The sequence below is a fragment of the Bemisia tabaci genome, chromosome 1 (genome assembly GCF_918797505.1).
Source record: "Bemisia tabaci chromosome 1, PGI_BMITA_v3".
In the NCBI taxonomy this organism is placed as follows: Eukaryota; Metazoa; Arthropoda; class Insecta; order Hemiptera; family Aleyrodidae; genus Bemisia; species Bemisia tabaci.
Window position 1 is genome coordinate 46559697 of NC_092793.1, and position 14492 is coordinate 46574188.

General features: G+C 39.2%; 1 protein-coding gene across 2 annotated transcripts in view; it reads left to right on the forward strand.

Annotated features, from left to right (window-relative positions):
* The first annotated feature begins 3235 nt into the window (after positions 1-3235).
* The window catches only part of Gbs-76A (Glycogen binding subunit 76A), a 30866-nt gene continuing 19609 nt past the window's right edge, over positions 3236-14492 (forward strand). For both annotated transcript variants that reach the window (XM_072301852.1, XM_072301854.1), the window contains exon 1: positions 3236-3443. The gene's annotated coding sequence lies outside the window, so the exon portion shown is untranslated. The remainder of the gene's footprint in view (positions 3444-14492) is intronic.

Below are 14492 nucleotides of genomic sequence, written 5' to 3' on the forward strand. Positions count from 1 at the left end.
ATAGGGGAGCTAGGGGCAGGAAAAAGACGGATGAGCATCAGAAGGCACTAATGTGTGCGGCCATCAGGTGTCTCTTAGGATGGGAAATCACAAATTCGAGCTTAATTTTTAAGCAAGAAGGCGACACGGATCCCTCTGCGAAAAGAAGACCATCTTGTTGGCACCTCTTTCTAACTAGAGACATATTCGGAAGAGGTGTCCATCCCTAGTAGCAATGACTCTTGAAAAAAGCTCTACAAAAAGTTGTCCGAAAAAATGAAAAAAACTTGTAAATTTTAAGAGTTCGTAAATTTTAGGTAAAAAAAACTCTTCAAAATACTCGTTTTAGGAAACCTGTTTGGGCAATTCTCGAAAGTAAAAAAATAGAGTTATATTAATTAAAAGAAAACGTAAAATTTACGTAAAATTCAATAAATTTTATCCTCAATTTTTATGGGCTGCAACTGTTCCTTTTATACTTTTCCGTTCACCACTTTTTTTCCTCGTTTTTGCCCGCAGGGAGTTAAAAAAAAAACAAAACAAAAAAAAAAAAAAAAATGCGTAAAATTTACTCCAAATTTTCCCTCAAATTTATGTAAAAAAAGACCCAAAAAGGGTTTCCTAATACGAATATTTCAAGAGTTTTTTTACGTAATTTTCAAGTGGTTTTAAAGTAAATTTTAAGAGATCTCTTAAAATTTACGAGTTTTTTACAACTTTTCTTTACAGCCACTGCTACTTGGGGTCTCCAAAGCTGAACAGCAGCACCACAATCAACCCTATCAACAGCAGGGCCGGATTAAGGCGGGACATGGGCCACGGCCCATGGCGGCAAATCTATAGGGGGCGACAAATTTTGCGATTTTTTTAAATGTAGGTATAAAAAAAATCGAATTTAGAAAAAGAATTACACACGAGAGAAGGCGACAAAATCTCTCATTTCCTGAGAGTATAGTAATTTCTAATTTTGTCGTCTTTCAGTAATACTAACAAAAGAAAGCACCTTTAATTAGTCGAGAGAAACCAAACACGCAATTTGGCCTGGAACGGCGCGACTTACAAAGAGAGAAATGATGACGAGGACTTGAGATGAAAAGGAGCAGCCCTCGGCGTGGCGATCGACATGTAACACATATTAGCGCCTACAAGACTGCACGAATACTTCACGCATTGCATCAAGCACAGAGCGGTCATTGCGGTCAGCGTGAAACGGATAGCGCCTACAAGAATGCATGAATACTTCACGCATTGCGGCAAACAGTGCGATCAGCGTGAAACGCATAGCGCCTACAAGACTGCGTGAATACTTCACGCATTGCGTCAAATACAGTGCGTTCAGCAGCGGTCGGCGTGAAACTCACAGCGCCTACAAGACTGTCTGAATACTTCACGCATTGCGCCAAACTCGGTGCGGTCTGCGTGGCGCGCGGCGGCGGAAGTTAAAATCATTAATTCACATTTATGTTTGTTCTTCTATAATTTTTTCGTTCATTTCTTATGAAAGGAAGGCCTTGTCCACACAGAGATAGGTTTACGAAACTTAACTTTCGCTCAAAGTTCCCTGAACTTTTGCTAGTATTGTTATCAGGGCTTTCCCGAAAAATGTGTTCAACACGAGTAAACGCGTCTTATACACCCCTCCTCCGCTGGCACGTATTCATTTGATGGTTTTTATTGATGTTTCAAAACGAATGAGAAGGGGGCGGTAAAATACAGGCGGCCCATGGGCGGCAAGTAGATAAATCTGGCCCTAATCAACAGCGTGTCAGCGTAGATTAGTGAGTAAATGCGATCGTTGGAGATTAATCCTTCGATGAGGAGTGACGATGCACAAGAAACGCCTTCACTTGGAAAAGATACTTCCTGGCGTTGCCTCAGAGGCCGAATAGTTGCATCCTTTGAAAACCCAATCAACAGCGTATCAGAGTCTATTTTTGATTAGGTACTCAATGCTGTTGCTTTAGATAATCTTTTGATGATGAGTGTTGACGCAATCACGGTGAAACTACCAGACCACGTATCTCTTTTGCGGTTTTTGAAAAATCTCCGCGCGCTTCTATTTATTTTTTTTTGAAGAAGAACAAATCAATACCATTCCTTGAAGTTTTCACAGAGTTTTCGATACTTCTGGCGTATGTTTTATTTTGTGCAGTGGCAAATCATTGTTTTCCCTTGCAATGCGGTCTATTTCCGATGTTGCTGCGTTAAATTTTATTCAAGATTAGTCAAATTGTCCTTTATTTGCTGCCACCTCAAGGATCTCCTCAAACCTGCCTCGATAACATCGTAAACTATATCGACGGTGTAAGTCCGCAACCAAGCAGGTATTTCGCTCGCGGTGTTTGACAATCTCACAGGAGTCGAAATAGTCGCCCGTCGTCTAAAACAAAGGCCGTTACCGACTTACTGACGCACGGTACTCTCAATCGAAATGCTGGACCACAAATTAGCGGTTTCTTTCAAAGTGCCTTCAAAGCATCAGGTATGCAATTTGATCTCCAGGTGATTTTCAAGGACCACCTTCCCCGCAAGGCATTTATTATCGGAGACGACCTCCCCCTCCCCCTTAAAAATTCCTGGCTATGTTTTGCGGGGCTCTCTGGTTCTGGCGGTCCGAAATTTTTCTTGACCGGAAAATTTTCTCCAAAAACATTTTTACTCGTGCTTTTCAAGGACAACTTTCCCAGATAAGACGGAAATATTTAGCCAATATTTGAACAATATTGTTTTGATATTTATGCAAAACATGGGGCCAATATTGGTTAAATATTATCCAATGTTAAAAGTGTACACCATATTTCCTTTTGGCATAAATACTGTGCCAATACTTTCAAATACTGTGAAATACTGTGTCAATACTGTGAAAATATTTTTATAATATTTTGGGTAAACACATTATTTTTTGAAAATACTAAATAAAGATTCATTAAATATTTTTTTAAAAAATAATTTTGATTAAAATATTGTCAAAATATTGTCAGTATTGTGTAAATATTGCGACAATACTGACAATATTTGCCCAATATTGAAAAAATATTATGTCTTATCTGGGTTCCCCACGAAAAATGTCTGACCGGAGCCCCCCCCCCCCCCTTAAAAATCCCTGGCTATGCCACTGCAGAGCTCTTTGGTTCGTCGAACTAGTTCGATTCGACCATCTTGACGTCTGGACCTAGCCGAACACAGAGTTCTCTGCCTTCGCGAGCTGCGGTCGCGTTGGCCGCCTCTCTCGGAGCATGCGTACGCACCGCGGAGCGATCTTCCGATGCGATTCGCTACATCTCGACCTTGATGTAACCTTTTTTTAAAGTTTCATCTCCTATGAATGACGGTCGCCATCCCCGGTCCGCGCCCGGCACGGGCTCCCGTTATCAGTGTTGTGCTTCCGATGCGCTCGAGCGGTTCAGTGGTTGTGATCTGTGAGTTTACGTGAGGAATCCCCACCTATGCCACGCTGAAATCAGGTTTGGACCCTTCTCATACTTACCGTAATCCGCTGAATTTTCCGAGCAACTTTTCGCGACGATGCCCGTCGTGTCGTGTCGCTCGTGCGGGGCCGTCGGGAGAACACGATTCGTCTCTCCGCTGTTTGTTTTGTTTGTCAAACACGTGATGCGAGTGAAATTAAATCCGTGGAAAAACCCCCAAAAAATTGAAACATTTTTGCGCGGGGTTTTGTCAGAACAGTTTTCCACATCGCCTTAACACGTCTTCCTCTTTAAAAAAGTTTATACGAAAGGACGAACTAATGCTAGGTCTGGTATGAAACGGTTAAGGTTGATACGGGTTTAGGATCGTATATAACAGCTCCCAGCTTTGATTTCATTGCTCGCAATGAAAAGATCGTCGAACAAATTTTGTAAAAAAAAAATACTGTTGATGCTTCATTTCAGTTACTTCCATCTTATGAACTTCAGCATATATTTATCTCTGTTAGCTAATGATACCAAATTTTTCACACTTCTAGAACTTACTGATTTAGCATAGAGAAAAAAAGGAGGTGTTTGCATTTCGGGCATCTTGGAATTTTTTTGATGACGTAGGTCGGCACAGCGACTTTCATCATCGATTTTCTTGGAAACGGTGTAATTTATGGAAAAAAGTCACGCTTTAAAAAGTGCTTGAAATTATATCATGAGTTGATTTAAGCAAAAAAATGGGACATTATGGTCCGTTTTTCATACTTCGAATTCCGATTCCGCTGGCCAGGTTGTACCGACCTACGTCACAAGGTAAACAAACCTCAAGATGCAAACACCTCCTTTTTTTCTCTATGCTGATATGCTGATCTAGTAACTAGGTACGTCATTCGATTTATCGCCTAAATGGTGTCACTTTTAAAAAGCGCGGCAAAATGATCTATATCAGAACTGATCATTTTTTCCGAGTGGTGCCATCGGATTATTCAAATATTGTATGACGTCATCAATAGAACAGTCTAAAGAAGCCCCTTTGGTATAGGTGATCAGGTGAATAGATACTAATAACAACTTCATTATTCAAAAATAATGAAAAAATTGAAGTCTCGCTTCAACCAAAAATCTTTAATGTCTGATCATCAACCAAAATTTATTTTAATAATAGCAGTTTTGACGGTTATGAACAAGAGAAAAGTAGTAACAAACTAATAAACCTAAATCATCACATATAGCGATCAATCAATGGTGTTCAGAATACCTCAAGAAATAGCCTTTGAACTGTATCGCCGAGTTTTTAAGTTCAGATTTCTCTGATGGATAAACATCTGTAGACTTGTGCCGAGGTGTTATTTTTATCGTTATCAGTGACGATCGACATGCATAGTTTACATCGGTTATCAGCAGTTCAAAACTCAGTTGAATGCTCACGCTTGATCCTAAACGCGTAACCAAATAGATTGATGAATGATGCATTTTTTTTGCACATCCAATTATTCCAATTCAAAAGTTACAAAGATCACCAATCTCTTTTTCAATTTTTAGAGTCATATACATGGGGGGGGGGGGGGGAGGCATGACTTATATAAATTACTCTACCCTCCCCAATTTTTCGACCCCCCCCCCCCCTTTTTTGCCAGGAACATTTTTAATCCATCTAAATTCTCACATATTTCAATCACGGCAGGTTGAGCGTGAGCGTGGTGTGTAGCTGTACCCCCTCTCTTCAGCCTCTTTTTATTACTCTTGAGACCCTCGGAGAGAAGTTGCTCGCACCTTCGTATTTTTGACTGCGTCCATTTAAATGTTTAGAAAACAATTACATCTATGAACAGGTTGTCTCGCGTGGAATCGAATGACACCTCATTTTCGGCTCATCTCACTTAGAGTATATAGATTTGAAAAATTTTGTGTTTTCCAAAAGCAGTTGTCTTTTTGAAAAAATTAAGTTGGACTTGAGATTTTAAACTTCACACCTGAAGCTCTCTAATTGCAAACTGTCCAGGTGCAGGGTGTCCTTGGGTTAAATCAGCTCCAGAATGCAGGAGCATGGTCTACGGGTTTAGGTCCCTATATGGGCTGAAATAAGACTTTTTCTCTAGATTTTTTTCTCTCAAAAATGCATCCAGTTAGACCTACAGTCCGCTATTGTTTTTTTTAAAAAAAACATCTCTGTTTTTTAAAGAAAAAATTTGGCGACGGCTGTGGACCGAACCTCACAAAAAAAACCTCAACCAAACCTCAGAAATATCAATATCTCAAGTTAAAGGGGGATTTCAGTGGGTTTCAGGTGGACTGGGATTTAGTTTCCATTCATTACTTGTATATATCCAATCCACCAGTTAATTTACTGATTCTGATGTAAACTATGAACGCTATTTTCCTCCTTTATCAGTTGATATTGGGATTTTCAACATATTTGACGTGCTGGGCGTGTTTCGATGAGGAAATATAGCTTACGATGCTTAATTTTTTACTTCCAGTAGTCCATTGATAAATTTTAATTGATTTAAGTGGAAGAAATACAAGTGTACCGACTACAAGATTCGCAACCAACTCCGCGAGTACTATTTTCGGCGTTTAGTAATATCACGGCGTCTACTATACACTACACATCTGCCTTCTTTTTTTTCATTTTTACTCTCTGCATCCTCAAAGAGGTCGGATTCATTCATGAGCGCCCCGGTGGAATTCGGACGAAAGATCTAAAAACAGACCCAATTTCACAATGAGTCTGAGCATCGAACGGTAATTTTGTGATATTAAAACGTAAAAGTTTATTTTTTGGAACGATTCCAAGGTGTTCTCGATGCTAACAAAACCTCCACTAGTATCCACCACAGTTTGATCCCAACACTACACTACATTGTTAGTCAACAATCCATTTTTCTTAGTTGGCGTCGTTGTATACATTTGTTTACTACCTTTAAAAGAAGACAACACGAGGAGGTTCTTTTTGATTGGTTTCCTCCATCTCAGGCCTTCGAGGAGCCTTAGGATCCGCAAAAGGCGGACATTTCGAACACATGTGATGGAAAATGGCTTGAAATGTGGTTTTATTTGCATTTCGCGCCGTAAACTTTACTTAAATTAATGTTTACATAGTTTTAAAGCCAATCGTGTGCTATCATAGTGCTCCATCAATTTTGAAATTTTGATCAAAATTTCAACCTCTGCACAGCGTGTTTTGCTCTTAATTAGAGCACACCAGCAGCAGGTCGATTGTTGAATGGATATCGAATGACCTTGATCGATAGCAGTGGTGTGTCGTGCTTTGCGATATATCGATTGTTATGCCATTTAAACCTACGGAAAAGGATCGATAAACAGGGTGTTCGCAGCGAACACCTTGATAATCTATTCTTTACCATAGGTTTAAATGGCATAATAATCGATACATCGCAATTCACACCACGCCACTGATCGATAGATAGCATGGCTAAGATAGGGATTTATCGATTGGGATCATTCGACAACGATTCAAAAATCGACCTGCAGGCGAACATAGCCCATCAGTCCTGATTTGAAACTCGTTCACTTCTTTACTTTCTAACAATCTTTTCATTTTTTCAAATTAATTTTTTTGATTTAAATCAATTAAAGTTACATTTCTTTGAATCCAGAAACAAATCTTAATGGTAAGACATTTTTTAAAAAAAAAATTGAAAAAAAAGTTTTCTCCAATACAAGTCGCGAACCCTCAATGGCTCCTTGCTAAAGCTTCGGAGATACTGTCAAAAGGACCTCCTCGCTCACAATATCTGACAGAAGCGGATCCAGCAATTTGGCAGCACCGGATTTCCTTCATTTAAACCTATGCTAAATAATCGATTCTTGTCGGAGAACCTGACCCCTCCAAGAATCGATAGATTTCCATAGGTTTAAATGGAGGAAATCCGGTGATGCCACACTTCTGAATCCGCCGAGATCTCTAATATATGATAAATGTCTCCATATGGAACAACCACACTACTAATAGGTATGTTCAATTGTTCAAAGGATTTCGTCAAAGACAAATTAATTATGATCCCTTGGAAAAGAACGAGAATCATCGCAAAAAGCTCCGCAGCAAAACTCTTTATTGTCTGATGAATAACTTATCAAACCTTGAATTTCCCTCTATGTCAAGAAAAAAGGGATTAATTTTCTTCTTATAATCATGTCTCTTTTTCTAACAAAAGCAGTAGACTTGCGTCTTTCAAGTGATTACGTAATTATGAGATTAGACTGAACTAGTTATAGTTTACTCCTTAAAAGCAATAATCCAATTGCGGCTAAAAATAAAGTAAATGATACGATAAGTACGTGTATTTTTAAAAAGAACGATGCATAAGAAGTAATAATAGAATGATTTATGTATAGAAGAAAAACATGCAAGATATTATTCAATTATATTTTTATTTCCTATTGAAAAGTAGAAGAGGGGAGGAGAGAAGAATATCAGTAAAGAAATACCTATCATTTGTTTACTTTTATGTATTTGATTCTTATGACGCGTAAAATTATTTAAGATGAAGATAGAGTCACAAAATGATACGGATTTTTAATAAAAGAGTTTGGCGCAAAAAAGATCCATTTCACTTTGTTACGGAAGTCATCCTCTTGGGCAAATAAAAACAAATAAATTAAACATTGACACTACAGATTATAACGAGACTCTAATGCGACAATACTTCCTCTCTTGCGTTCGAAATTTTACTGGTATGTACTGCGTGAGGTATATATCAATCAAAAGTAAGGTGGAGTGTGAAAAGGTCGAAAAGCTGGCATCTAAATCGTCATGCAAATTGATTCGACGCCATCATCAAAGGTTAGAAAAAAAGGCGTCATTATATTTTACGTGACATGTAAATAAAAGGAAAATAAACACATCTCGAGTCTCGACTCAAATAATGCGGAATTTTTAAGATGCGCACAGTGGATCGAGTCGATTAGAGAGGTCGGATATGAAATTTTTTACTAAAACTGCAAATTTTGATGATTATTTCGTCACATTTTACGTTTCAAGGGGTGCTTTGAGTAGAACATTTTACGAGAAAACCTACAGAACCATTTTAGAACCTCAAAAATGTGTATAAACGGAGTTATAAGCGTTTAAAGTCTTCAAATTTTGTCCGATCTCTCCCATTGACTCGATCCACTGTGAGGCGCCTGAATTTGAGGTAGACGCCAATTGCGAAGAATGTAGACTGTGTGGGGTGACTCGCCGGTCACTTACTGAAAGGAAAACGTCGTATGAACATTCACATGTCCCCAAATCATGCCCGATAAAGGATATATTTTTTAGAAAAGCTCTATGGATACTTCCCCTTAAAATCAGGTACTCTAGATTAAATTGCAAAGAAGGAATATCCGAACAAATTCAGGAGAAAAAAACTGCATACGATTTCTCAGAAAATGTGCATTTTATCGACCGAGATTTGGCAATGGTCGAATGCTCATTCATACGACGTTTTGCAACGAACTGACGGTGCCAAAATTTGACGCGCCGATGCGCAAAAACGAGATCGAAATGTCCAGCCGACGTTGCCAAAATTGTCGGACGTACCCCGCGGATACCCCCTGCGCGTATGTGTGAGAGCAATGATTCTTAAATGAATGGATAACCATGCTTTTAGTCTAGTCTCGTCCGCCGGCATCTGTTAGGGCCAAGAATGAATAGAATTTGTCTCGATTAGCGTTAACTCTTCTTTGATGGCATATCAAACGACCTTGCTCAATACGTATTTTTGCGAGACAGCTGCAGGTAGAAAAATCATTCAACAGTATACGAACTGATTTTTTTTTATTTTTATTATTTTTTTTAAAGCAAATAATTCAAACACGGAATTTACTCTAATTCATTTAAACGTGTACGTGATGGGCCTGTTGCAAACTTCGGATAGAGCTAAGAGAAGAGATATTTCTTAAGAATACCGACTCAGAAGTCACAATGAGCGTATTGAGAAAGTCTGAACTACACTCTTAACTTCACAATCTGAGTAAGAAACTGTATATAAAATATCTGAGTATTTTAAATTTAGGTATAAAAAAAATCGGATTTAGAAAAAAAATTACAAACGAGAAAAGGCTACAAAATCTCTCATTTCCCGAGAGTATAGTAATTTCTAATTTTGTCGTCTTTTAGTGATACAAGAGACAGCACCTTAAATTAGTCGAGTTAAGAGTGAAACCAAACACACAATTTGGCCTGGAACGGCGCGACTTAGGGAAAAATGATGACGAGGACTTGAGATGAAAAGGAGAAGCCCTCGGCGGGCGCGGCAATCGGCATGTAACACATATTAGCGCCTACAAGACTGCATGAATACTTCACGCATTGCATCAAACACAGTGCGGTTATTGTGGTCAGCGTGAAACGGATAGCGCCTACAAGAATGCATGAATACTTCACGCATTGCGCCAAACACAGTGCGGTCAGCGTGAAACGCATAGCGCCTACAAGACTGCGTGAATACTTCACGCATTGCGCCAAACACGTGCGGTCGGCGGCGCGGCGGCGGAAGTTAAAATCATTAAACCAAATTTTGTGTTTGTTCTTTCATAATTTTTTCGTTCATTTCTTATGAATGGAAGGCCTTGTCCATTAGAGATAGGTTTACGAAACTTGACTTTCGCGCAAAGTTCCGTGACCTTTTGCTAGTAGTGTTGACAGGGCTTCCCAAAAATGTGTTCAACACGAGTAAACGCGTCTTATGCACCCCTCCCCCGCTGGCACGTTCACTTGATGGTTTTTATTGATGTTTCAAAACGAATGAGAAGGGGGCGGCAAAATACAGGCGGCCCATGGGCGGCAAGTAGGAAAATCGGCCCTGTTTAAGTCAGACTTGACCAATGCGCTCATCGTGATATTTTGAAACATTTTTAATGAAAAGCAACTCTTCTTTTAGGTCTAGCTGAAGTTTGCAACAGGCCCATTGAGTTTTGTTTCTCTATCTATTATCCGAGTGAGATCAGGAATATCCGGTGGTCAGGTTCAATAGTGCAAAATCATTTAAAAAGAGTTCTGGTACATAGAATAACAAAATTTTTCATGAAACACCGCGACAGTGGGATTAGTCGAGTGTGCGTTGAATTCGAGTAGACACTGTTTCTTGACGAGCAAAGAAAACTCTAATTGGACCAAATTTTGCAATAAGTTAACCACTATTTCCTGGCTCTCTTTAGAAACAGCATATTTGCCATAAGTCTCCCTATGCAGATAGGAGCTTTTATGATCGAGTAAGAAATAGTAGTTCTTTATTGCAAAATGTAGTTCAATTATCACTTATGTGTTGAATAGGAAAATTTAATGGATATCCAGTGTGTTTCACGTGACATTTTAATTGGGTAACAAGAACTGCGATGCTCGATTTCGAATTCCGTCTTGAGGTCCATTCAGCTTCAGTTGGGAGTAGCGATCTCAAAAATTCGAAAATAATGCGAATCAATCCGGCAACTTCTTCAGATGTCGTTGGCCAACTTGCAGCTTTTATTACCCCCAGTGCAAACACATTGTGTGGGCGGAACATCCGTTCCCTAAGAGCGAATTTTGTTACTACGTCACTTTTCGTGAACGCTCAAAAATCCCAAAATAATATCCAATATACCGGAAAATGAGGTTTCCTCAAAAATCCCAATATGCAAGGACTTATACAGGAAAGCGGAGGTCAGGAGTTAGGTCATTCCACAGCATCCCATAATCAAGGCACCAGGTACTCGGTCGGCCTCCTATGCTGCCGTGCTAAGGAAAAACGCCGTACGAACCTTCAGGCGTTGCCAAATTTCCATTTATAGAACACGAATTTCCTCGAGAACGTATCAATATTTTCCTTCCAATTTTTCAGATAATTTTGTTCATAAATTCACCAAAAGATTCTGAAAATTTATAAAGCAAAAATATTCATAACTTTCCTCAAGAATAAACATTTTATCGAAGGAAATTTGGCAACTCCCGAATGTTCATACGGCGTTCTTCCTTAGCACGGCAGTATGGTGTAGTGGTCGTAGCGCTAACTCTATGATCGGGAGGTCCCGGGTTCGATTCCCGGCCAGGCGACCCGAGTTTGATGGTCTCGAACAACGGTTGCCTGAGACTGGTTGTAGGGACGGAGGGGGACGGGACCAAAGACGCAGGATTAGCTCTTGTGGGCTACTTGAAGTAGTAAAAATAAGAAGAAGAAAAAGAAAAAAAACTCACCTAGATCGCAGTCCCACTATCCGATTATGTATGGGATCTATCCAGGTATGGTTTGGCATCTGAACCTTAGCAAAGTGCTCACACCAACATATGCACGCATGCTAAAAGGAACTATGTCTCACGCAAACCTTATGCACATAGTTCCTTTTAGCATAAATACGTCCATAAATTATTAGTCATCATGTGGCGAATTTGAAGCTCAACAGGTTGCTCATCGATCATCAGTCGGCGAAAAATAGCGTTGACCTCCGAGCTTAGCTTCGACCCCGCTAGATTACATCGCTTAAATCGTTTGCATCTCTAGAATATGTTGTCTTTACTCTTTGCTAAAGCATAGTAGCCATTCTTTTGGCAGAGCCTGAGCGATTTTCTTGGCCTGGGAGCCTTTCGAATGGAACTTTTGTCAAGTGCAGTGTGCCTCCGTTTGCTTTGCTAGGAAATTCAGTTCGATTGGTTTTTAACAATGAGCCTGCGCTAGCGTAGATAAGGGGGGTTTATTTTTATATATTTTTAGACCAGCTTGCCGTTATCTCGCTATTGATTTTGTCAAATTCAAAGGTTACTCAGATTATGCGCGGTTGGCGACTGTCTTTTGTAGTACGTGTGTATGCAGACACATGTATGCTTCCTCGAAGAATCCATCGTTGCCAGGCTAGTTGATTCTCTCGTTTTACAAATGGGGCGCCTTTGCGTTTTTTCGCTCAATCCGGCAGTCCTGTTTGAATTTGCTATCGGACGTAAAAATAAAACTGAGTAAATTGAACAATCGAGGAATTAGTGAGCATAGTTGCTTGATTGTTGGATTTATACCATACATACTCGTATTAGATCGCTCGTTTTCGGGTCAATCTGGATAAGACAACTCCGAGTGAAAATGTGACATGTAAATGACGCTGGGACTGGGAGATACTTTGGTCGTTGCACAAGAAACACGTGATCAACGGACGCGGTAACACGCGATAAAAATTTTACTCAACGACGAATAACTTCAATAGAATTTACGGGTGAATTACCCTCGGCTTCATGGGTGGACAGGAAATGAGAGCTTTTAGATGTTTAAATTGAGGCGAGAAAAATAACGCCTCCATACTCTTTGGAAATATGCAGATCCGTGGATCAAAAGCTGCAATCTCCATCCCACTGTCGAAAAATTTGAAAAAATGTTTTTAAAAAAAGAAACCAATATGACTTCTAGCGTGAAATATTGACATATTTTCCCCGCCATGCTATAGAAAACTTTTTAGTGAGCAGCGCAAAGAAAGGCTAACCGGCTAAGTTTAAGAGAAACAAAGTTTCTGTGGAAATCTATTTAAGATAAATTTTTGCCATGTTTAGGGTTCAACACTGCCAGATTTTAATTCAATTCAACTCGCTCTATTGGCCCAAAAATTAGTCAGACCGCTCGAACTTTACTTTTTAGGGCACAAGAGAGTTTTCCGACGAACAGCATGACATAAAACACATAACTTTCAAAATTGTAACATTAACTATTTTAAGAGGATGCAACAAAGAGAGTTCGTAGATTTGATGAGTCATTTTCTAAAATATTGAAAACTTGTAAGCTTTTTGTCGTGAAGTTACACAATTTCATAAACTGACTTCGACTATCTGCCTAGGCATTTGATAATATGCCTGATTTGACTAATTACCTACAACACATGCTCCTTAAATGCAAAAATCGTTACTTTTTTGCGAAATCTGTGTTTTTGGGTGTGAGTAGCATACTTTAGCCTCTAGCAATAACAAAATATTTCACAGCCGTACCTATATTTCATAAAACATTTCACCAGAATTTCTAATCATTTGTAGGTATTTTTATTTTATTGCGTTTCGCCCTCCGTGTAAACGATCCTATTTGCCATGTTTTAAGAAACCGCAGTCTAGTGACGCGTATTATAGAACAGTAAACTCCGAATGATGACCCTGCATTTCTGTGAACGGCATACTTATCAGTGACAAGTGCTCAACCAGTTTCTGTGTGTTAACCGTATGTGGAGTCGGTCCTTAGACAGCGCGTCGTTTTCCGGACGAAAGGACCAGTAGCGCGTGGCGTGCTTTGCGATAAATCGATTGTTATGCCATTTAAACCTACGTTAAAGGATCGATAAACAGGGTGTTCGCAGCGAACACCTTAATAATCGATTCTTTACCATAGGTTTAAATGGCATAACAATCGATACATCGCAATTCACGCCGCGCCACTGGAAAGGACGTAACTCCATTTAAACGCTGCAGAATTTTGCCGCGTATTTATGATTATAGTGTAGGACATGACGCAAGTACAAAAAGTCACTAACCTGTAAGTTTAATAGCCCAAATCCTCATAATATATGAGCTAGCATCATACATGTTCTCCTCATTTTCTTTAATACGTGCACTCTATTTTTGCCGATTCACTGAAAAAAAAATCTCGGTGTATTTACTAAGAAAAGGGTAAAATTACCAAGAATTCAGGGTTCTATATGATCCCAGTTTTTTCTTGGTAAAATTACCATTTATGTAATTGGTAATTTTACCGAGAAATCTCGCCAAAATTATTTTCTTTTCTCAGTAATGTTACTGGACCTCGGTAAAAACGCCAATATTTTTTATCGACTATGGTAGAATTACCGAGATAAAATGGCAAAGTTACCGGGAATTGATTACCAATAAAAGTGGTATTCTTACCTGAAAAAACAGTGAAAATACCAGTTTTTCGGTAAGCTTACCAGTCTGTCTTGGTAAAATTACCAATAATTGGTAAAAAAACGTGAGATGGTAAAGGTACCAACGGACCTTGGTTAAAACGCCGAGAAGTTTTTTTCAGTGTTCATCCCCGGGTTGATCATTCTGAAGAGAGGTTTTTTGATGTATACGATTTTCATAAATGACATTTTAAGATCCAATTTTTTTACATGAAAGCTGTTGATACACGGGTT